Source organism: Thunnus maccoyii, chromosome 12 (genome assembly GCF_910596095.1).
Source record: "Thunnus maccoyii chromosome 12, fThuMac1.1, whole genome shotgun sequence".
Lineage (NCBI taxonomy): Eukaryota > Metazoa > Chordata > Actinopteri > Scombriformes > Scombridae > Thunnus > Thunnus maccoyii.
Genome location: NC_056544.1, coordinates 2,474,957 through 2,498,791, shown reverse-complemented (window position 1 = coordinate 2,498,791; position 23,835 = coordinate 2,474,957). Strand labels below are relative to the sequence as shown.

At 37.9% G+C, this 23,835-nt stretch overlaps 1 protein-coding gene across 3 annotated transcripts in view; it reads left to right on the top strand.

The window, feature by feature from the left end:
- The first annotated feature begins 2,696 nt into the window (after window positions 1–2,696).
- LOC121908968 (cadherin-12-like) overlaps window positions 2,697–23,835 on the top strand; it is a 133,161-nt gene continuing 112,022 nt past the window's right edge. For 2 of the 3 annotated variants that reach the window (XM_042429300.1, XM_042429302.1), the window contains exons 1-2: window positions 2,697–2,731; window positions 14,291–14,338. The gene's annotated coding sequence lies outside the window, so the exon portion shown is untranslated. Of the gene's footprint in view, window positions 2,732–6,044; window positions 6,160–14,290; window positions 14,339–23,835 lie in introns of those variants that run through there. The other variant, XM_042429301.1, reaches the window with a different exon arrangement.

The following is a 23,835-nucleotide window of genomic DNA, read 5'->3' as shown; positions in this document are numbered from 1 at the left end:
AATACCACTGTATTGTCTTCTATTGTTTATGTCAAATATTACTTTAAAGCCATACAATGCTTTTATTGAATGAAACCTACTGTGCATTTGTCCTTCAGTACTTTGTTTTGTATGTATAGTTGGCCTAATTGAAATACAATTTGGAAAACCAGTGTATTGTTATGTTTTTTGTATATTTTCAGCAGTCTGTAACAATTTCTGCAGATGACTCCGGATATAGTACAATGTGAGGTAACATTAAAATAGTAAAAGGCCGTCTAAATATAGTAGTGTTTCAATGTAGTGTTTTATTCCTTTTTGAGGAGTTCCATTTTATGAAAAGGGATTTGCGTGTGTGTGTGTGTCTGTGTTAGTAGTTTGAACAATATCTTAGTAGTAAATAACTAATGAATAATGTATCAATAACAATAATTTGGACATATTCCGTAAGTGTAAACACACACACGCACTTGGTTCGTTTGATTTATTGTGGAGGAGATTGAACAAAGTTTCAAGCTGTCTGATAATTAATATCCATTCTGGTGAGAGCAAATGTACAGGTTGATATGTATAAGTGTCCCTCTGCCCTTTTTTTTTTGACTCGGCCCTTGAGTTGAAAAAATGGCAGAGTGAGATAAGAGAGAGACAAAGTGGAGGTAAGACGGGCAGAGGCAGGGACACCACGGTAGTCTGTCAATGAGATAAAAGCACAGAGGAAAATAGCAGGAGCAACACAAGAGAGAGGTTGGAGTGTTGTGTGTATATAGGTCAGTCAGCAGTGAGGGACATTCATCCATCAAGACTCTATCAAAAATGCAAGAGCTGCAGCTTTTTCTGATTAGCAGTTAGATTAAAGACACATATAGAAAAGCTCTGATCATTTGTCAAACTACCCAGCCGGAGAGACTGAGCTGCATACTGTCAAGTAATGAGGCTGCATGTCATTCGCCACAACACACACACACATTTATAAATATGAAAAAAAAAAATGTAAAAACATAAATAAAAATATAAATATAAAAATGAATATATAAGCAATGACTGCCAGGCCTCCTTGTAAACACACACACACACCAACACAGCATCTCATCACATGTTAAGTCTTTAATTGGTTAAGATGGGAGCCAGATGAGGGTCTTTGTGGCATTGGAGACCCCTGCAGCGTCAAGCTTTAAGATGAGGGAGTGGGAGGGCGGTGCTAATCCACAAGCTAGTCTTTGTGTGTATTTGTTCGTATGTGTGTGTGTGTGTGTGTGTGTTCACCTGCTGCTTGTGTGGCAGCGAATGCATGTCACGTCAGAAGTGTTTCAGTGTGTGCCAGTGTCTTCATACATGTCACACATATATGTTGATTTGGTCTACAATGTGTGTGTTTGTGTGTGTGTGTGTGCGGGGTTATGTTTATTTGTGTGCATAAATGCCATCTTTTTTTTTCTTATGTCTTTTTTTTTCTTTTGTCTTTACTCATACAAAACCACACTTGCGGGTAAAGTCATCCTCTGTTTGTGCTCATATTGTGCTCAGTCAGTGTTTGTGTACTTGGCTGTCATAACAGGCATACTTGTAAGAGCGTGTGTGTGTGCGTGCATGTGTATGTGTGTGTGTGTGTGTGTGTGTGTGTGTGTGTGTGATTAAGTGCTAGGAGAGAGCCCTTCTTGAGAAGCTCAGGGGAAATGCAGTCAGATAGCGTCTCAGCTACAATACAGCGAAAACAGCCGGCAGAGAAACAGACCGTTTGCCTGGAATCTTCACGACTGATACTCTGTCAACAACTCTGAACTATCTTTACCGGGAGGGTTGGATGAGGGGGACTGGGGGTGGGGGGTGGGTGGGGGTTGTGTGGAGGAGGAGGGGGAGGGAACAAGGGAATAAGATAAAATGAAAAGAGAGGGAGAATCAGAGTGAGAGGCTCTGCCAGAGGAAGAGAGAAAAATAAGTTTAGTGACATTTTCAGCAACAGACTGAGGTAAAAGAGTAACAGCCAAACAGAGAGACAAAGAGAATACATTACATTTAAATTATATCTCATCCTATCATATGTATTATTTATTTATTTGATTATCATCATTATTTTTGAATGATTTGCTTTCAACAATTTATTTTTTCTTTTATAATTGTTCAAAATGTTGTAATGTCTTTCATTTGAGACATATGCTTTTGCACTTTCTTTCAAAGAGTGAGATGAGAAGATAAATATCCATGTCCTGTCTGTCTGTTAAGTATAGATCTGTATTTAGGATGTAGTTAGCATAGCTTGGTATAAAAACCAGAAGCAGTGGGAAACAGCTAGCCTGGCTCTGTTCAAAGTTTTAAATCGCTTCTACCAGCAATTGTAAAGCTGACTGACTAATACGTTTTATTTCCTTTGGCTAAGTCAGACATAAACAGTAATATAAAAGCAATACTTTGTGGTTTTAGTAGGAGTATCGTGTCATTTACCTAGCACTTCTATGCAGCTAACAGCATCTTAGCTACAATACAGCAAAACAGCTGGCAGAGCGATAATGCTTAAACGCACAATATGTAATTTCAGCCACTAGGGGTTTCTCAATCAAAACAATAACAAAGGACGGAGTGTGATGACGGTGTGAAGTAGCAAGGGATCATGGGAGTTGTTGTCTTCGTTGTTAAATAACAAGCTCCACTGGGATAGGATTACTCCAGTATTAATCATTCGAGATGTTTTTACCGGGAGCCGAATTACCCGCAGAGATCTCCTCCTCTCCAGAACAAACGGACCCGGAGATTACAGGTAAAAACACTGAATAAAGCTGTTTCACCTAAAAAAATTAGTGTTTCTCCGACGATGTACGGCGACCACCGGACGTCCGGTACGGGCTGTTAGCCGAGCTACTGCTAACTGCTGGTTTCTCCTGGGAGCCGAATTGTCCACAGAGGTCTCCTTCTCTCCAGAAAGAAGCGTACACACAGATTAAAATCGTTAAAATACTAATTAAAGCTGTTTTACCAAAAAAAAAAAATCAGCGTTTCTCCGACGATGTTTGGTGACCACCGGACTTCCTGGAGGGGCTGTTAGCCGAGCTGCTGCTAATGTTTGCCCAGTTTATTTCTCTGGTAACTTAAGATCTAGACATCCAATGACTAAAATCCTTCTTTCGGCTAAAAGATATAGTTAAAAGCAACCTAAATTTATCATGAAAATGTGGCTTAAAATTAAATAAAAGTCAACAGTAACAGTTTCTGTGGAACAACCACAACGCCGATGTATTATCTTGTATGTGTGTAAGTTACTCTTTGGTAGACGCCATCGTAGCGGACAAACAAGCGGAAACAGCTAGCCTGGCTCTGTTCAAAGTTTTAAATCGCTTCTACCAGCAATTGTAAAGCTGACTGACTAATACGTTTTATTTCCTTTGGCTAAGTCAGACATAAACAGTAATATAAAAGCAATACTTTGTGGTTTTAGTAGGAGTATCGTGCCATTTACCTAGCACTTCTATGCAGCTAATAGCACCTTAGCTACAATACAGCAAAACAGCTGGCAGAGCGATAATGCTTAAACGCACAATATGTAATTTCAGCCGCTGGGGGTCTCTCAATCAAAACAATAACAAAGGACGGAGTGTGATGACGGTGTGAAGTAGCAAGGGATCATGGGAGTTGTTGTCTTCGTTGTTAAATAACAAGCTTCACTGGGATAGGATTACTCCAGTATTAATCATTCGAGATGTTTTTACCGGGAGCCGAATTACCCGCAGAGGTCTCCTCCTCTCCAGAACAAACGGACCCGGAGATTACAGGTAAAAACACTGAACATTGAACATTTTCTACAAAAACTTTCTACAAGTCTGAACACATCTTTAGAGTAGTTGATAACAACCATAGGCTGTATATAAAGATGTACAACATGACAGCTCCCCAGTGAAGCCAAAATATCTCTTTCGCCCCCTGGTGGCTGGTTTCAGTATAGGTCATAAACGGGACATGGACCAGACAAGAAAATCAAAGTGCATGTCAAATACATTTTTCCCGAAGATGATTTCTGTCATTTTAGGTAGTTCTTATCACACTGATGTATGTTCAAGTGCTCATTTTCTGATAGATTTGTTTTTAATTAGTTAGCGATGCTATGAAAAGGGAGTGTGACGTCATGATTGACAGCGGTGATTGACAGCCACTCACAAAGCTCCGTCAGACGCAGCAGATGAGCTGAGTGACCACAGCAGTTTCTGATGGAAGACATTAATCTACATTTTCATTGGTGATTCACTACTAGCTATAGCTGGTGGTTACTGGCCGGTTTTGTTGGTTTATCTTCATCGTGGCTCTGGGTTCACTTGTCTCTCGGCAGCTGTCAGTCAAGTTAAAGGGGCGTGTCCTTCGGGCCATCGACCCGCCCCCCTCGACTCTACTGCGCAGACTCTGGTTGCAAATGATGTCACTCAAGCAAGTTGACGGCTCTCATAAATGCAATATTTTGGCTTTCCTTTGCCATTCGTCCATCTTTATATACAGTCTACATGCTATACATGCTAACAACACAACAAGCTAACTGTACCCCCTTGGCTCCAGTCTTTATCCTAAGCTAAACTCTCCCTGACAGCAGCTCAGTAATTAGTATATCATACTGACCATTATGGAAAAAAAAACATTTATGTAAGCCTCCCATTTAGATTTGGAGATATCAGGAATTCCTAACAGCTATGAAATCTTGTTGACAAGAACTACAGAAGTGTCAACAAACTGGTGACAATTTGGCTGCAAAGCTGCCATTGCCAGCAGTTACATCTTCAGAAAATCCAATATTAACGCTAATTGAATCAGTTCAGCTGAATAAAAATGATCTCTACACTGTTTTCTGTATCTGGTTTCACTTTTTAATGAACTGCTACACAAATAGCTAATATAGCTTATTGCACTGCTTTGTTGAATACTCCATTCTGTTGGTCAATTACGCCATTTTACAGTCTATTATTTTCTGAATAGCAGACCGCTGCTATGAATAACTGATCGTTGCTATGGACGCAGTTGTGATCATAGACTCTGGAGGACAATGTCCAGTAATATCAATCCACAGAAAGAAGTAAAAGCACCAACTGCATCTCATTCACGACACCCTACTATCACACAGAGGGCAAAGTGGAGCAAGATCCTGTCCTCCAATCCTAACTTAAGCGATAGGCAGTAGTGATAATAGTATTATTGTTACCAGTTGCAATATTAGTAACAATTGTGTTTCCAGGTGCGTCAACTGCAAAGCCCCAGCAAGAGGGAAACATATAGAAGAACGACAGAAACGTCCTGATCTTAAGAAGGCTACAAAGTTTTAATAGATATTTATGTTGCTATGCACACAGTTCCATTCATAGAATCTAATCTCATTTTTTTAAATAAATAAAATCATTTTTAAATCAATATTTTGTGTCAGATTATTGATTTCTTTAGTAAATAGCCATGTAATAAGCGGGATAATGTAAAGTGAGCACCTGCGTCACCCTGTCGGGGTTAATTTCACAATAATGACCTGCTCGCTGTACATTATCCCTTACATATTTATCTGTTGTGACAGATACAGATACAGATACAAAACTAGCAATGGGGCATCCATCTTGAACTAATGTATGAACGCTCCCAAGTGGTTTTCAGAACTTGCCATTGTGCGGACATGGTGTGAATGCAGCTTTAATGTATAGAAATTTGAAATAGATATTGATCTTCTACTCTTTTCCCATAATGCTAAAGTATTATCTTAAAAATTCTGAATTGTTATACTTACATAGTAAGTCTTGTACAATTTGTTATGACAACGGTTTCCTTAATTAACATTTCTGCCATTGAAGCAAATTGGTATTTGAGAGAGAAATCTAGAGAGTAAACAGCAGGGAGGGATTGGATGGAAGTACATCAAGGGACAGAGAGAGAGAGAGAGAGAGAAAGAAAGAGAGAGAGAGGATGGGAGGGAGGGGGGGGGAGGGGGGTCAAGGGATGTATGATAGAGAAAGAGGCAGAGAGAGGGAGGGACTTAGAGGGAAAGAGAGAGAGAGAGAGCTTAGAGGATACGCAGAGAAGAGAAGAGAGGGCGAGGGGCAGATAGAGCGTGCTTTTTAGTTCAACAGGGTGAGCGGAGAGAGCGGACTCAGCGCAGACAGAGTTAGATGAAATATTTGGACTTAATATACTCAGCAGCAGTACGGAGGGACACTGAGAGGCTTGTGTGAGGTAACTGGCTCTTCTTTTCACTCCTAACACAGCATGTTGATGAGAAAATGTACCAAAGGGCACTGACTCTAACACTCCACATTTATAAAAACCAAGTCTCTTTGGTACACTTCTCTCTCTTAATGATGGTTTATTTCATGTGTTGCCAAGTATCGAGGTTATTCCTGAAGTATTTAACATGAGAGGTGGGACAGTAAGCCGGGGGGGAGGGGGGTTGGGGAGCTTCAGGGTTCTCTTAAATCAATTAAAGAAGTGACAGCTACAGTAGAGGCGCTGCAATCAGGACATGTTGCGCATTCCTAAACAGGAAAGCCTGTTCACTCACTGTGGAAGAACATGCCTGTGTTTTAATCCTGATGACCAGTTTATGATTGTGTGATATGAAGCTTGAAAGCAGTTTGTTCTCAGGAAGTGCAGCCTTCGTTTCGCCGGCTGTAGGGCTTGATAATAGGGTTAGTAGGCAGGAGAAGTTAGAATGCAATGTAGCAGATTAGTTGGTGAGCACACAAAGGTGAAACTCTAGCAGCGTTAAATGAAAGTCAACATTACCTGTTCTCGCAATAACGTCCCCTTAAAGACACATTTCCTTATTTTGTTATAGGACCATACAAAACTCCGATACAACCTCCTAGCTCGGTGTTGATCTTTTAAAGCTCAACTGTGAGCCGTGGTGAGCTTCTTATGGTAACGGTGGGCTGAGAGGAAAATTACGGAATGCATCTTTAAGCTCATACAGTCTTCATGAATAAAGACATTTCCCAATGATGTAATACAAAATCCCTTACATATGTGATAAAGTATAGTCCTAGTAATGTCAGAATAAATGTACATGATGATATTGTTACATTATCTATGTTGATACCTTACTGTGGAGAATAATGTGTCACTTATCTGATTGTATAACATGTATTAATAATCATTACATCAAAAAAAAAGTTATTTATGGAAGGATACTATAATCATTACATACATACACACTTGGAAAATGGCTAACCTGTCAAATAATTATGATACTGTTAGAATATTTGTTGTACATTCACGATATTTATGAGAAGATAATAATAAACATGTACAATGTGAGGCTGCATTTATGGATATGCAGTAAGTATGAATTTCTTCATATAAGAAGGAACTAGAGCTGCAAATTCTCTGATTTCAGCTTCTCAAATGTGAATATTTTCTGGTTTCTTTAGTCTTCTGTGACAGTAAACTAAATATCTTTGGATTGTGGACTGTTGGTCGGGACAAAACAAGATATTTTGAGGGCATCACGTTAGGCTTCGGGAAATATTGATTGACATTTTTCACAATTTTATAGACCAAACAACTAATTGATTGAGAAAATAATCGACAGACCAATCAATAATGAAAATAATCGTTAGCTGCAGCACTAGATGGAACATAATAAATGGATTGGAAGCTGGTTGGGACCTAACTGGAAACAAACAAATCATACAGGAAAAAACAGATGACAGTAAAATCACAAAACATTTGATGATAATTCTTATATTATGTTTGCTTTGTTTTTGATGTCGCACTTAAAACTGCATTAACTGGATTTTTCTGGCACTTGTTTGCAGTGCAAAAAGCTGTAAAGGCTTAAAAGCTGAATGTGTTAGTAACCATCCAGCAGACACAGTTAATATTAGCATTCATTTGAGGTCATGTTTGTTATTCTGCTTTTACTTCTGTACTGTTCTCCACCAACTCCTGAGGGAAATATCTCTATTGCAGCTAAATGCTCCAGTATGTCTCTAACTTTGTCTGTCTGCAGTTTGGGTTGGACAGGAAGTTTACAGTGGCTGCCTGCTGGAAATGAGGTTGATGAGAGCTGTGAGAATGAATCAAAACAGTAAAGTTGCTTTAAAACCAAAACAATGAGCTAAAAGACGCTAAAACATTCATAGAGCTGAGGTGAACTGCAGTATGGTGATAATTTTCTGTCACTACGACAAACCCCTTTCACAATATATGTAGTATTTCTTTTTCCTGTTTTAATATAAAATATCGATTGGTGCAGCTTTAAGTTGGGACATAAAATGTGTTCAACTTAGCATTCATTCATTGTAGCAGGATACAAGTATTCCTCAGATCTTCAATAAATCTTCAAAAGTCAGACAACAAATAATGAAATATCCAAGACTACTCTACACTTACGTAGGTCACTCTACAGACATCTCTCTGATGTTTCAAGCAAAAAATATATTTACTGCAGAAATGAGCTAAAGTAAATAAAATGGAAGCTTTGGAGGAGACAAACAGCTACTCTCGTTATTGAATAACAGTGAATATTCCTCTGAAAGACTCTTGTGATGAGAGATTACTTGAGTTGATGTTGAGATAATAGGGACACGAAATTGTGTCACAAACTCGTGTAGTATATTTTCTAAAAGGCCACTGTGTGAGTGAGAAATGTTCACTTAGCAACTGTGATGAAAAAGCAGTCATGAGACACTTGAACAGCTACAACCACACTGTAAGTAATTTGAATAAATGGGCAATGAAGCAACAAAAACTCCACAAGAGAACTAAATCAACAATAAAGAATGTTTTTGGATATGTTCATGCCAGCAGGATTAAATCAGGGACTGTCACTTGTTTAAATAGAGCTGATATAATTAGGTAACCAACAGAACATTTGTCATTAACTGATAATCTGATAATTGATTAATTACCAAGTACAAATGGCAAACATTCTCTGGTTGTAGCTTCTTAAATGTGATGATTTGCTTCAGTTCTTTATTTTATGTCTTTTTTTTTTCAACATCTTTTTTACTTCCACAGAGTGTACAATAACCAGCATCAATGGATAAATATACAGCATAACTGTACACTGAGTATCCTCATATCCCCCATCCCTTCCCTCCACCCCCATATGCCCAAGTAAACAAAACAAAATAAAAACAAACAAACAAACAAAAAGTATACTGAAGTATATTTTTTGAAATCGCACTTTATACACCTTAGCGTACCTTAGTGTATATATATATAATATATATATACATATACATATACATATACATATATATATATATATATATATATATATATATATATATATATATATATATATAATGAAATTATACTAAAGTTGTGTTAAATTGAAACCACTCAAGTTGTTACAAGTTGTATTCAAGATGTGCTTAAATATAATGAAATTATACTATTGATGTGTTCTTGGTTACTTTTGCCTACCAAAATAGTATATTTTTAAGAAATTCCCTAAAGTACAACCTATGTTTGTAAAAGTCTGAGGTGTGTACTTAAGTATATTTAGATTACACTTACAGCATATCAATGACCACAACACTATAGGCTACATGTAATGAAGGACCAAATACATTGCATGTATACCCTCAGAAAAGATCTAATTGAAAATCTGGCATATCATTTAATAAATAGAAACAAGAGTTTAAATCAAATTCTATTTCCAAAACCGATTTAATAAAGGAATGAATTGAATTCGAGAACAGATGGCATTGCCACAACAGATGCATAAATGTTCTGTCTTTAGTTTTACATCTAGGACAGTTTGATGAATTATTTTTGGAAATTTGGTGCATCTTTACAGGAGTGAGATAGAATTTATGGATAAATCTAAAAATGAACTTCCTTGATTTTGTTACTTGTAAATGATCTTGTAAATCTTTCACAAATGTTTAGCCAGGTATTCTCATCTAAAGCCATCCCTAGATCTTTTTCCCAAATCTTTAATAGAGTTAGGAAAGATGAATGACCTCCTTTAGATAGAATATCAAAAAATTCACTAATTTTACCTTTAATTGTAATTGAATACATTGATATTTCCTCTACTTCAGAGAATCCAGGAGTCAACATATGTTCTTTGATAAGTGAAGGGACAACATCCCGAGTTAGGAATGCAACACTCTGTTCTTAAATCAATGAAGGACTTTCGTTGCAATTTTTCATGAAACAAATCTTTGAATTGTTATACATCTGAGTTTAGCCATTTGCATATATTGATTAATGTAAAGTGTTTGTTCAGATCAGAACATCTTGGGGCAGTTTTCTCTATTTTCTATAATTTCACAGACGGAGCAATTATTTGATTTATTGATTTGATTTCTTTTATTGTTAATGTATGAATTGTACTGGTATACTGTACTTTTGTTTGCATGTTAGATACATTTGTAGTATATTTCTTTGCATTGGTGTATTATATATATATATATATTGTGGTAAGCTAGGGTTTGAAGATGGGAGCAGCTCAATGGACAGCAGATTTGACTTTGACAGCAGCAGGAGGCAACACTGAAATAAACTAATGATATACTCCCATTCAGGGGGAATGACAGCAATTGTGCCTACAACATCACTCACCATCACCACATTTGTTTGTAATAAGTAGTTGTGTAATAATTTCAGAAACAGATGAAAACTTGTAGAACACAAGATAAAATTATAGCAATAATGCAGGAACACACATTAAATTAGACTTATACTGGAAGGCTTTTTTATATTCCTCAGCCTGATTATACTGTAACTACAAGAACACCTATGACAAACAGGGTTGACAGCAGCACACTGAAGGATGGCGTCTTGTCTGAAATGTCTGCATGTGCTAAATAAATTATCAGAAGTGGAGTTCAGTCTTGGACTGAGCTCATTTTTTGTTAGAGAGATGGATATGTCTTTTGCCTGTGTAAAGTTAGAATATAATAAGTGGCTCTGATCTCTAGTGGATAACATCTGGGTCTTGTTTGTAGAATTTAAGAATTTGAGGACTTATACTGACTTACCTCTACATAAGATCAACCTGCTATGAGATTTTGATTCCAGTGTAAAAGTTGGTGTTAACAGATGGATTTGGTTTAAAAGAGACATTATGAATACCAGATGCATTCTTATCATAATGGTCCTTTATGTCTCTTCTGAGAAGGCTTTGCACCAGATTTTGGGACCTGGCTGCATTGATTTGCTCCCATTCAGACACAGAGCATTTGTGATTTAAGCATCAAAATTCATTCTCGACCTTAGAAATATTAGTTTGACCAGATTATCCCAATTTAAGGTCCACTGACTAGCTTTTTCCAGAGCTTCAAGCTCACTCACACAGTCTTCATCAGTGGACGGAGGTTGCTCAGTTGTCTTGGAGATGGATCTGTTGGCATGCAACCCAGTATCTTTGGAATTACATCCATACTGTACAATTATTTTGCACCCCACAATTTATTTATAACATTTAGTGCCAGTGCAGGGAGATGTGTGCCCTTTAAAGTAAAGTAGATGGATGGCCAGGTAGCACATCTGTCCTCCATGCACGAAGACCAGAATTTGCCTCCTGTTTACAAACCTGCACATAACATGTGCCTTTAAAAAAAAAAAAAAAAAAAAAGCCGTAACCACAATCTTTCCTTAACTTAGCAAAGTGTTTTTGCTGTCCAAATCTAACCATACCTTAATGACACTTTATTTGCCACAACCTTTCTCTAGCCTTAATCACAACATAGTTGCCATGCACAGACATCGTAGAAAGAAATAATTACAATCAGGGGTTTGTGGAATCACCTAATACTAATGTTCTTGTCTGGTGGTCTGGTCGACACATGGGAGCTCAATAGCTTCATCTATAGCACTCTTTGGACTTTTCATTTGTGCTGGCTTAAAAAGCTGTTGAAAGCTCCAGACAAAGCTAGTAAGTGGACCTTAAGTTGGGATTGCTACCATTTCCGAGCTCAAGAATGAACTTAGATCCTTAAATAAATGAGAATTGCTAAACGTGCTATAGGTGTGTCACTGTGATAAGGCCTGGCTGTGTTCCAGTTCATCCCAAATATGTTGAATAAAAAAGTGGGAAAAACTAGGGAGACCATTTCTGTAAAGACCAAAACATAAAGTGCTGCCACAGCTGAAAGCACACACTTGTCTAAAATATCATTATATGCTGTAGCAATCAGATGCCCCTTCACTGGAACTGAGGGGTCTAGCGAAACCATAAAAAACAGACCTAGACCAAAAGTATGTGGACAGCAATGTCCACTACTGGCTATGTAATATAACATTAAAGCTAAATAAAGCCTACTTATGCATATTAACATTAATCACTGCCTCTTAACACTGTGAAGTACAGTTTAATGTTGTTGGTTTTACTAAATTTATGCATTTCCTCCACTGTGTTAGTCTGTGGCTGTTTACACCACAGGTCTAATGTCAGATTATTTAAACACTTGTTGACATCTTATTATAAAAGTTGCCCATTTCTAATGCTGTGCAAGAGTAAACAACCACATAACTAAGCAACAACCACAGCCCACACAGTCAAATCACCATCTGCACCGGACACATAGCAGCAGAAATAATGACTAAAGTTATTGCTTATTGATGCATATGTAGAAGCCCGCAATGAATAAATCACATTATAAAGGTGAAGAAGAAACGAGAGGAGCCCTGGTTTCAGCATGGGCTTTAAAATTGCTCCTACTGTTATTGCTGCTACTGCTACTCAGTTCAGAGGGTTGTGTGGATCCTGGTGAGGATGCATGGTGCAATGACCAGAAACATCAGATCTGTGTGTTCAGATGAAAGTTGCATTTGCAGACATCCAAACATAAATGTGGCTTGAAACTGCTCTGAAAATACAAAAGTCAACTATAAAAGTTTTTTTTTTTTTTCCCTTCTTCTAAGTTTATCATTTTGTCTATACTGTATCTGATTTGATTTAAATGAACTCAATGTTATAAGGATTGATATGAACATAATTGAATGATGCCACATGATTAAGAAAATAAGGAAGTAGTAGTAAGAAATAGTGGAAGAGAGGCTGGGGCCGCTAACCCATAATGCACATAGTAATAACATGCAATACATCAGTCAGTACAGTTTGACCTGCGTTGCATTTTAATGTAAAGATTCTGGTCCTGACTTCATGCCCCACTGGAGCAGCCAGATGTGAACAGCAGTGATGTCACTGCTAATTCAGCAGTGTTTGCCCACAGCAACAGATGAACACACAGTTGGTTATTCATAATGGGATTACTGGTGTTAGATAAAGACAGTAGAGCATCACTAATGATAACAGAGTGCAACCTAACAGTGTTATTCAACTTCGGCAGCAGCATCATCCTCTGAGTGCTTGGCCCTGTCACAGGAAAGAGTCAAATCCTCACTGGTTATCTCCTAAAGCTCTGCTGGTTGACTGGAGCTTCAATTGGGGCACCTCCAGGGAAAAACTAAGCCTGGCATAAAGAGGTGGCTTGCATCTTAGCTAACCTCCTTTCAAAGAACACAGCCTGGAAGAATCTAAGCACCAGTGGTAGAATGTAACTAAGTACATTTACTCAAGTACTGTACTTAAGTGCAATTTTGAGGTACTTGTTCTTTACTTGAGTATTTCCATGTGATGCTACTTTATACTTCCACTCCACTACATTTATTTGCTTAAGTTACAGCTTTAGTTACTTTTCAGATGAAGATTTGACACAATGGATAATAAAACAAGCTTTTAAAATACAACACATTGTTGAAGATGAAACCAGTGGTTTCCAATCTTTTTGGCTTTTGATGTCTTACAAAAAGCAGTGTGTAGTTGGGGTCACATTTCACATGTCTATGAGTTGTTAACAGCTCCACCAAATAGTGATTTTTCCCTCTAAACGTCTCACATGCTTTCATTTCAATAAACAACATAACACACAGCAAAAAAAAGGATAAAAACTTTCCAAATGATTCATTATTCACTTCTCTACTGCCCCCCATCAGTGTGCTCAGTATGTTGAAAACTGTATCAATATGAATATTTGTTCTGATTCTCTCTTAATATCACTATAGCCTATGCGACTACATCACTGTCAGGTGCAGGGCCTCACATATATGATATGATATAATATGATAAATATCATTATAATGATGATATAATATAGATAAAACATTGCCACTTCCTTATTGCTGTGGATTATGGGTAATTTTCTGAGCAAAGTCTAGTTGAGGCCCCTTTTGAAATAGTGGATGTGGACAGCCCTCAGCTCTTGCTGACTTTAAGTGTGCGTTCCCAAGAAGTCTTGTCACATCTGAAGTGCAGATGTTTGGATTTAGCGTGGATTTTATTTCTATTTTGAATAATGAAATTAAGCTGGACTCCATTGAAGTAAATTGTATTTTTGTTGCTTTTCAGCCTCCTGCCTACTCTTGGTAGGTCATAAAGAAGTTCACCATCCTTTGGGTGAGTTTTCTTTATTCCTCCCTTTACAGACTACAATCCTTTATGTTGCACAAGATGATACCAACATAATAACTGAAATATTTTTATACCGCCGCACATATGACTTGCAGTCACCATCAGCAAAAAGTTTATCTCATACTGTCTCCATGTTTGATTGTGTAACATTGTCTGCTTTTCACATTTATATTTTAAATGTATTCATTTGGCGGACGCTTTTGTCCAAAGCAATGTACAAATGAGGTAGAATCCAAGCTTGTGTAGATCAAGGAGAAACTACTGAGAATAAGTGCCTTGACATGCAGTTCCACGTCCCACCTGACACAAATGTCCTATTAATTTAAGGTGGAATGCATGCAAGGGGATCTCTGGATTTCTGTTGTTTATAGCAATATAGTGGATCACCTGAAAATGTTTTCATCTCTGTGCCCGTTTAACATCATACTGTCAAATCAAAATGCTTCAACTGTTGTTTGAATATCATTTGAGATGTTTCTAAGTTAGTTGGTGAGGCGTGACGGCTTATCGCTATTAATGTGCATGTTGGGTCCGTTGTCAATGTTACCTGTGCTTGTTTATAGAAGCTGAACACCTGATATTGTCCGAGAAAATATTACATACATACATACATATTACATACATATTACATATTTCTCCAAGTCAAGTCCTGACTTATTCCAAACATTCCAATCACCGCTCCCTGTAAAGGTCTCTACCTCATGTTTTCTGTTCATGCATTTTCTTTTTTATCTTTCTTTTTTTCAGTAAACTAGTCTATTTGTGATGGGTTTTGATATGTGTTAAATTTGCAGTTGAATTTGTTACGGGTTTTTTCTTGGCCGTGTGCATCACGTCATCATTGAAATGTGAATCTTCGCCCTCACAGAGAATCAATTCTACCTGCCAGCTGGAAGCCGGACAAATCAGTGAACCATTTGTATGATGATGTCCTTGCAACATCTCAAATCCCTGAACCACATCAATAACTATTTAAAGCGTTCATGATATAAAATGAAGCAAGATTTGACACACTAGGTGATAATTTTGGAGACAGAAGCCTGTTGCCTTATTTGTCTTGTATAAAATGAACAGAAAAGGCAGATGACCTCGACCAAAAAAAGCCCAGAGGTTCAGGAAAAATCACAGTGGGATGACATCATTTTGGGCAGACACATTCAAACACAAACTCTATTTAAGTGGCAACAAAGTCTACAGTAGCAGGTTAAAAGAGTGGGCCCTTCCCAGATTGATACAGTTCTACCTTGACTGTGGAGAGATAGCGAGCATCTGCCAAATTTTGACGGTGCTGTACACAAGATACAGAAAGCAAAAGGATGAGAAAGTACGCTTTAAAAATAAATCAGAACCTAAGTCTACCATATTCACCATCTTAGTTTAGCATGTTAGCATGATAATAGTTGCTAATTAGCACTAAACACAAAGTGCAGCTGTGCTAATGGGAAGTTAGTTTTGCAGGTATTTGGTTATAAACCATAGAGAGATATTCATCTTGAGGGGAACATGACTGTCTGTACCAAAGTCCATCCATCCAATAGTTTAGTTCATGTTTTAATCTGGACCAAAGTGGTGGACTGACCAACTGACATTGCCTTCCTTTTACACTTTCATGGCCTTCACAATAAATGCATTTTAATATGAAAGCAGTGGAACACCTTTACTGTGAAGCAGGAAGTTTTGACACTGACATTCCTCGTTAGTCAACATTAACCAGGCTTTAGTCAATGTGTGTTTGGTTTATTATTATTATTTTTTTTTTATAAAACTAGATTTTGACATTTTCAACACGTTTTGACAAGAGGTTGTTTCAAAGCATTATTCAATAGATTTTATTACATGATTAACTAAGTTTGATAAAGGAGAAGAGCTCAGAAAATGAGGACTAATGTTACCTAATTAAAGTTTAGCTTAGTTTAGTTTTTGTAATTGGAATCATAAAACACTACAAACGTACTGTTGAGCAGGTCAGTTTAGCTGTGTTAAGAATGGACACTCTTACCTTGTGTCCAGACAGAAAGCAGCAGAAAGCGTTAGCAGCACGTTTAACAGATCAGCAGCAAGTGACTACACAGGATTCGTTCAGGTACATTGTTGAGTGTAGGTCACTTTTTTTTTGGAAGCGCTCAGAGCTCAATACACAATGACTGTAGTTACACGCATAAAAAGAAACAAATACTTCCATGGGCAGTTCAAAACCAGTTTGTTTCATACACACTGAGACCGTGATGACTGAAGCGCCACTACAGACAAAGCACAAATCTTTGGAGCAAACATACCCACTCAAATCCAAACTGAAGGAACAGAGAATAGGAACGATCTAAGAGCCCAATATGATTAATCCACTTTATTTTAGGATGCACATTAATTTAATTTACTTGAAATGAGTAAAGAACATTTATTTACTATTAGAGTACGTATTATTCATAACATCTGTGTATAATAGAATGTTAGTTTCTTTCATATTGTTGGTGTATATACTCATTCACACCTCACATCTACCGTATTAAGTAGTGGCTGGAGGCCAAGCAATCGACCCGGCATGTTTTGAACGGGCACTGCACTGGTTTTAAAAATTGGAAGAAAATAAAGTACTTGTTATCAGCTGAGTTTAGCTATCAGAATCAATACTGGGGGTGAAAAAGTAATTATTTCATGTGTTTGTTTGATTCAGAGCAAAATAAAGGTTTTTATTGCATCATCAGCAACCTTTGTTTAATTCCAAGGTAAAAGTGAGACCCACTCTGCCCTCGAAAGGACACATTTCTGTTGATGTCTCCAGAAATGAATTTGCCTCAGGTGGACTCCAGTCAAATTCTGGAGACATCCTCTTTACCATTAAAAGAAAGCAGAATGGATTAAAATCCTAACTGAGCGTCATACTAATGATTCTGAATTACTGGATGTAGAGGAAGTATTTTTGTCCTCTAAATGTGATGATCTTTCTAGGCTACTGCGTAGACTGAAGGCCCCCCAAAAAAATCAATTTTATATCAACGTTTTGACACAATTTATGTGAAAAAAAGCAAAGCATGAATAAATAAATAAATAAATAAAAAAATCTATCTATATTTCCAGTCAAATTGCTCTTGCGGTCGTGCAGGAAGTGCTGGTGATAGATGGAAATGAATGAGAGTAATATATTGGCAGCATGGAGAGTTTCTGTGTGGCTCCAACTGGGGCAGCTCGCCTTGTTCCACCTCAGTGGAAGATTGATGACTTCTGGGTTTTCTGGGATTTGCACCTGTTTCCACTCCTCTGCCCCACCGACACCACCACCCCCCCCACTGTCTCCCCCCATCTCTCCCCTCCTGTCCTTCCCTCTGCATGCTCTCTCTCTCCTCTCTCTTGACTGTCTTCTGCTCAGGAATTGTATTGTCTGAAAATATTATCCACATAAGTATGTCATCAGTGCACTGAAATGCAGTTTTCATGAACACACAGGAATGTAAGTAAGTTTTAACATTCAAAAACATGTGTGTGTACCTTTTGCATTACACCCCCCATGTAGCATTTATAAGCAGTTTATATCCAATTCTACGACAGAGCAGGACCTTTAATTAGCAGAGGTGTGCACACACAGAGCTCTCCACAATCACAAAACAACCTGTACTCATGTGTTTTGCCTCTTTTTATGTTATAGATGGGAAATAGTAATGTGACTCAGGCAGTGTCTGAAACTTGTTAGATTAATGTCTGAATCTTACAATAATGTTGTTCAGGTGTCATTGAATGTATCTGAGCTTTTGCAGAAACATCAGTACTGATGTTCCGTTTGTTGTCCACAGCTGGCTGTGTGTCACAGCTGGCTGCAGCATCGTACAGCAGCTGAAACAATAAGTGCGTCTCTTAACCGAGAAAGAGGCTGTGCGCATTTTACGCACGTGGCACAGCAGCAGTAACTTCATTAACATTGGATCAATGGGGATCTGACAGTAATTAATGTTCAGTGTTGTGCTACACAAATCAGCTGTTACACACAGATTTCAGGTTTATACAGTGGAATGGTTTGTAATAAAGCAGCACTTGTGGATGAATCCTGAGCTCCATCAGAGCTGTCAGGACATTTTTATTTTTAAGTAGCTGAAAGTCTGAGATAAGCCTGCCACCCCATACCCACCTGATCCCCCCTAATGTATGACTGAAGATTTTGCCCTTGATATCATTCAATATCAATTTGATATCAGTCAAGCCTCACAAGCTTGAAGATGTGAAGAGAGAGAGAGAGACAGACAAAGAGAGAGTGAGGAGTGAGTGTGTGTGCGGTTAACACCAACTATCAAAGACAAGATGCTAATAACTCCACCCTAATTGCGTGTGGCAATTAGCGCTGGTCTTAGTGAATTAGACTGTTTTTGCAGCGAGGATTATTTGCATGTATTTATATTACCTAATTTACATACATACAAATGAAACAGGCGCACCATGATGCTATTTGCTTGGCAGTTTGCAGTTTGCAGTGCATTTCACCCTTTGCGGCTGCTTTGTGAATTACGTTTTGTCACATTTGCACAGGTTTAGCAGCTGCAAAAGCCGTGTGATCCTTTTGTCGAAGTCTTTATTCTTTTGTATTTTTTATCATATTGTTGTAAAACTTTTCCCTGTTTTCTGATCTGATTCCATTCTAATTTGCTGTTGACGTTGTTCAATGCAAACTCACCACTTCCTCCTTGTTGTCTTGAGAATTTTGTCCACAGCACTAATTGCATCAGTGCAGTTAGTCACAACATACTCACCACTCTTCTCTAAAAGTAATGTTGTTTTCATTTAAGAAGTATATCCAGCTGCTTCTCCTTTGCTGTTTTTACAGTTGCTGTTAAGCTGCCATCAGCAAAATTCAAAACTTCCTGCATAGATCTTTCATATTAAAAGAATTCCAGCAGCACAGACGGCATAATTCTTACTTTTCCTGATATGCTTTTAATGTGAAACATCCATATGAAGTGTTGTAAAACTGGTAACACTGACTGAAAAAATGGCAAAGTAGAAGCGCTCTGAATTAATCAGTAAATAAAATCAGTATACGTGTTAAAAAGAAACAGCAGAATGACTGTTGGTATTAGTGATGTACATTATGTTGACATCACCATGTAGACTATTACAGTACCACCACACTTCAATGTTTCTACTGGGCCTTTATTAGGGACCAACCTTTATTTGTTTATGTCAGCTGTTGGCCAATATTTGAATAGGTATGCAGGTATGATATTTAACTATATATATTAAACTACTTATGTATTTGTTAAGTAAAATTTTCCATATTATTATTATTATTATTATTATTATTATTATTATTACATTACAACATAGAAATAACTGTTGTCAAAGCCTGGCTCCTAGGCTGTGAAAAAGATGGAAGACCAGATGAATTTACGAGCTATGAACAAGCATATTTATGTATAAAAAGAATAATAAGGAACGAAGCAAAAGTGGAAGTCAGCAGTCAGTGATGTTAGCATGTATGGATGTGTGAAAATGTCTGCAACATATAAAACAGAGCAACAGTTGTGCCTGCGATGGGAGAGGATAATCTTCCCCTGGGGGGGTGGTGGGTAGCTTTGTATGGAAGACCCAGTGTTGGAGAGTAACTAGTAACATGTAATGGCATTACGTAATTAAATTACAAAATAAAATGTTATTGTAATCCATTACAGTTACTCAGAAAAAATATAATTAAATAACAATTATTAATCAAAATGTTGGTGATTACAAACGGGTTACATCCAAATATTCTTTACGGTAAAAAGCTTATATGTAGAATATAACAATCATTCTGTTGCTTTGCATCTTTTCGCCTTGCCCGGAATCCCTTCTTTTGGCATATTTATGGACAAAGCGGGTCAGCGAAGCCGTTGGGATAAATTTGAGTGCAGCACCATCAAGGGTAGGATGGCTTACCAGGAGCTGTCGCTACATCATGACAGGCTTCACTCATTTGGCAGTATATGCTCAAATTTTGATTTTCGTGTAGGATGACAATCATGTTAACAATACTGAACATACCCGAGTCTGCAGGAACCTGCTGTCCCCTGCATGTCCACTGGACAGGTACATGAGATCTCATCTCCAATACTTTTAAAAGTTTGAGTTTGTTGAGAAACAAAACAGCCCTACATCTAACCACTTCACCTGCGTGTGTGTGTGATCTCACAAGCCAAAAGCTGAAAATAAAGCACTGAATCCATTTAAAACATGTGCTATACATGCACATGATCATAGTAACCAGTATTTTTTCTTTGTTTCTACACTCTCTGTAATTACTCCACTACGCTCCATGCTTTCTTTCTCTCTGTCTCTCTGTTGCACACCATCCTCTCACTGTGCAATGTGTGTTTGTTCTTGCAATATAGTCGCTGGATTGCTGTTATGTGAAGTTGTTTGTTCCCATTTCATCATATTTATATGTTTCATGTCTAACCATGGTGACTATATTTCCTAATAAATATGTCCTTGAAGATTTTCCATGAACATCTTGCAGTCTTTTAGTCTCACAGGCACCTTTTTAAACAAAGTCATGTAGATCATCAGCAAAATGGAAATGGAATGTATTCCTAACATGGCCTGTGCTTTCAGGGATAAAATCAGTTACATCACCAGAGTTGCCATGAGGAATAAATTCATGTTAGCAGTAGTGCTGAAAATGTCTTGTTCTTATTGTGGCTGTCTGTGGAAAAAAAACACCCAACACTGGGCGTTCAGTATAACAAATGCAGAAGCTTTCAGTAAGAGAGCAGTTTATATGAAAACGTCACACACATGCTAGACCATTTAACTGACTTACTTTCATTCCTCGGTGGCTTAACATGACGCCAGTGATGACGAGATTAGCTTCTGTTGAATGCAATGGCAGTGAAAAACAATGGGGTTGCCAATTTTGTACCCAATTAGACACCTGTCCCTGATCACATGCACACAAAGTCCAGAGCTTCTCTAATGTCAAACCAAAATGTCTGGTTGAAGGCTATGCTGGGTCATATCAGGCTTTATGACCATGACTGACTTGTCCTTGAACACAGTCACTGTCATATACAATCAGTTTTAACTGAGTTGATATTCAGTGAACTTTCACTGCACCCCATTTTAATACATGCAATCTTTGTTACACTCTCTGTGTTAATATCTATGTAGGCCCAGTATGTGTGTGGTGTGGTTTTAACAAGTTTTCTTCAGTTGGAGTTTAGATTAAAGGGGACATATTACGCATATTTCCAGGTCTATATTTATATTCTGGGGCTCTAATGGAATATCTTTGCATGATTTACAATTCAAAACTCCTTATTTATCTTATATTGACCCTTTATGCAGCCCCTCAGTTCAGCCTCAGTCTGAAATAGGCCGTTTTAGCCACTGTCTCTTTAAGGCCCGCCTCCTGATGAACCCACTCTGCTCTGATTGGTTAGCTTCCTGAAGCTGTGTCACAGCAGACTTCCTGCCGATCAGAAGGCTACATTAACAAACCATGACACAAACTATAGTAGTAGGATTTCGTTACTTTTTCTTGTTCGTTACTTGAAATGTCAACTTCTCAAATCTATCTGTACATGTTCAAGCCGACATCTGATCTGAAATATGAGAGCAGATTAGGCACACAACACATGGAAGGACCTTAGCAACAACCTTAGCAACCAAGGCTACGGAACAGACAAAACTGTCAAAAACTGTCACAAATGAAGCGTTCAGAACAGGTTGATTGCAGGGAGCATTTCTGCATATGTTAACCTCAAGTTTTGGAACTTTGACCATGTTTGGCATAGATACCCGGCATCATAACAGTACATAAATAACAGAAAACAAGAAAAAACATGATATGTCCCATTTAATTATGTCGTGTATAATAATGTTTACTTTGACATTCGCTAATCAGTTCATGATAGAACGGTGATACTTCTCCAGGCCTTTTTCATACTGTAATGAGGACCAGGATATGGTATACATGGAGAAATAATCAGCTTTCTTCAGAAGAAATCAGCCTGTACTAGCCAGATATCACAAAATCCTTTACATGGACATTTCTGAAATCACAATTGGAAATGAGAGTGAACATCTCACACAGGTTCTTGTAGTGGCATCTTGGTCTACACCTTGTCTGTTTTTATCTGCAGGTTATGCCTGTGAGTCTTTCTCTGTCAGTTTTCTTTGTTGCCACTTCTGACCTGTAGAGCTCTAAGTTCCGCTGAGTGAGGAATCTAACATCAGCCCAGGCCAACAGGCCATGTACAGCATCCTGTACCTGTTTTGTTGACAGCTTTCTCAGTTTTATATTATGTATAATAATCAAGGGCAAATGCTCTGCCAAATATTTATGCCTAAAAAAAGAATACTACACACAGCTGTTTGTGAGACCTTGAACCTCTCTGTCCCTCCAAAGGCTCCTGCACTCATGCTTGTGCTGTATGGTGATTTTATATTAAAACATTCTCAAATTTTTATTACTTTAGCAATAGAAATGAACTGTCACTGCTGTTTTTATCTGTACTAATAATGTCTCAAAGGCAAACCATGCAACTCAGCGTGCATGTTCTGAACACTTTCTTTCTTTTTCCTCTACTACTCCTAGCACGGATACACTATGAAAAATAGTTTTTCTGTCCATGCCAGTAACATACCGTATCTTTTTAGTTTAATTATAACACATAAAAACTGCTTTGAAATTATCCAAAATAGTTAAAAACAGCCAAGTGTCTTCATTTTCAAGAGTTAATTAATTGCACTTCAATAATGACGGCTGCGGGCATAAATATTCAGATTTTTAGTGGACCACTGTTGATCATCATGAAGCTCTGGTAGCTCTGAGTTACTGCGTGCTTCCACCTGACAGAAAAGAGTATACAAGTCTTATTTTCTTATACAAGTCTTATTTTCAAGCCATCTCCTGCTTTCCCAGCAGGATTAGGTGTTGATGCCATTTATTAGTTTTTAAAACAAAGACTCAAATGGGAAAGGAAGCCGTGATATTATGACGTGCTGAAGATGGCCCTATTAGAATGGGGTTTTTTTTGTTTTTTTTAAACACTATCTGACCATATCCAACATACAGTATGTGTGATTTTGCAGAATTTAGCTGCATATTCCTGCTGGGCTTTTCTCCTTTTAATGTATTTTCTCTCAGCTCCATTTTTTCCTCATTCTCTTTTTTTCAGTTGCACTGTCTGTTTTTTCTCCGCACTGAATGTTGTGTTGATGTATACATGCACCTGATGAAAGGCAGAAATCATACTATTAGATTAAAAGCAGGGAGGGGACCTGGTGGTCTACAACTCTGAGTGACCGTAGCTGCCCTGTGCTGTTTTTGCTTTGGTTAACCATTTCATTCTGCATTTTTAACACCTGATACTCTGGGTCAGTGAGTTGGCCAGGATACCAGGTATTCTCCCGGCCTGTGCTGGGCTTGTCCTTTTACAGTAGTTGGACATACTATAGCATCTACCTGGACATGAGCTTTCCCCAAGCTGCTCTGACTGGTGACTGGATTTAGTGTTTCAGTT